This window comes from Charadrius vociferus, unplaced genomic scaffold (genome assembly GCF_000708025.1).
Source record: "Charadrius vociferus isolate BGI_N301 unplaced genomic scaffold, ASM70802v2 scaffold600, whole genome shotgun sequence".
NCBI lineage: Eukaryota > Metazoa > Chordata > Aves > Charadriiformes > Charadriidae > Charadrius > Charadrius vociferus.
Window position 1 is genome coordinate 17,077 of NW_009646404.1, and position 2,330 is coordinate 19,406.

Genomic DNA, 2,330 nt, shown 5'->3' on the forward strand with positions numbered 1-2,330 from the left:
CAGGACAAAGCACACAAGGTCTGCAGAAACATCACCAGGTTCTTCAGGAATGACTTTAAGCAATGAAAGCGAATAAGGCATCTTCACGGGTTGGGGACTCGGGGGATGGGAGGTTCATTTGCAGTCGTGTCTGGCAGGACAGCTTGAGCCGCGTTATTGCAATTACCTGTTCATTCACTGGGGCTCTTCTGAGGGGCTCTGGGGTCCTGTGGCAGGACCAGGGCCAGGCGGGAAGGAGCAAATGCCATCTGCCTGACCTGCCCTCCCTGCCCGCAGGCTGCCTGTCCGCCCCCATCACTGCCAGCACCGTCTCCGACCCCTTCTTACTCATCAACTACAGCACCAGCAAGCAGCTTGACCTCTGCCTGAGCAACGAGGTTTTAAAAGCAAGCCTGGAGCCTCTGCTGGAACAGCCGCTCCCCGTGGAGTACCTCCGGGTCGTGAAAAAAAAGCTGGAGCAGGTGATGGGTGACGCAGGGCAGGAACCCCTGCACAGCTCCTGTTAGCATGGGCACGCTCCAGCGCGGGCGAGACCCGCTGCAGGAATGGGCATCCCCGGCCACGCCAGGGATGAAGGCACCTGAGTGGGTCCTTTGTGCCTGTTTCTGCCTTCTTTTCCCTTCCCTGACCCTCTTTTTTCTGCCCCACTGGCCCGGTCCTACAGATTTACCCGTCTGGGATCCCGGAGGAGCAGCTGAAGCTGTTCGGGCCGCTGTCCCGCCAGTACACGGCGGAGGAGATCAGCCTGTGGCCGGTGACGTCCAGCGACACGCTCTCAGCCCTGCTCAACCCCTTGGACGGCAAGTGGGAGGCTCCCCAGGTAAACCCACGGCAGCAGCGGGGGATGGCTGCTGGTCAACCCAAACCGGGACCTCTCGGTGCCCAAGCCCAGCTCGGGGTGAGGGCATTGCCCGAGGGCGGCACGGTGGTTTTGCAGCACACGCGTTTCTACTGAGAGCACCTTCCTTCCCTGCCTGCGCGCAACCACGTGAACTGTTTCCCAGGTTCGGCAGCTGCTCAGCAGGTACCAGGCCCTGGGGGGCACCTTGACGGGGACCTTACTTCGGAAAATCGGTGGGAGAAACCTGTGCAACCTGCAGGAGGAGCAGATCGAGCAAATCCCTCCAGAAGCAATCAGGTAAAGCCACTTTTTAGGGATGCTTTTCAGTCCTGCAAGGCCCCTGGGACCACGGGAAAGGTGGCTGGTGGAATGGCAGACTCCTGCCTCCGTTTCGGCTCTGCCCACTCGCAGGCAGCACGGTGGCATGGACACGTCCTGCTCCCAGCTCCTGCCTGAGCCACCGGGCAAGGACAGATGGCTCATGTCCTCCTCTCAACAAAAAGGGCTTCAGCTGTGGCTTGGGGTGGTGTCCTCGGCTCTAACCTGTGACCCTCCTTCTCCCCAGGACTGCTGGACAATTAAACATTTCTTCTTGTTCTCAACCCAAGAAGGACCAGCTCTACAGAAAAGCCCAGGAGGCCTTTGCTGGCCAGGCTGGCTCCACCAGGGCATATTATTGCCAGATTTGGCCATACCTGGGTAGGTGTTTCAGCCTTCACCCTCCTTCCCATGGTGACGGAGGCTGGATACCTCTTCCTCAGCCAGGGGGGCTTAGCTACACTAGAGACACGCCTGGAAGTCTCCAGAACCCTTCCAGAAGTGTTTGCACGTGCCTAGGTGCTCCGTACGCTTTCTTTAAGGTGGAGCTCCGGCAAAGGACCTGAAAGACTTGGCTGAAGCTGGCGTTGCCATAGACATGGACGTGGACACCTTTCTCACCCTAAATCCTGACGAACTGCAGGTACATCCCCAGTACGCTGTTCCTCTTTTCCCCGCTGAAGGGCAGGGCTAGTCGAGGGCTGAGCGGTGGCGTTTGAGGCCACAGCCCCATCAGATCACCAAGTCTCTATTTTTTTACCTTTTTACATTTTCTTTTGGAAATTATTACTTGCTCTACAGTCCCGTTAGAAAAGCACCTTGTGGTGATGCCAGCTGTGAGGATGAACAAAGACATTGTTGTACGTGTATTGCAGAAACTCAGCGTCACGGATGTGAAAAATTTGCTCGGGGAAAACCTCCGTGACCTGAAGGAAGCTGAAAATGAGACCTCGGTGATGGACTGGGTGAAGAGACAGTCCCAACGGGAGCTGGACTGTACATTGGGAATCGGCCTGCAAGGGGGGACGGAGGACCCCAGCCCCACGGAGACAACCACCCCCCCTCACCCTACTCCCTCGGCCGCTATCAGCTCCACGGCCACCGTCCCTGCGCCCACCACCTTCCCCACCCCTATTGCCATTAGCAGCCTCTCTACCACTAATTCAAGTAC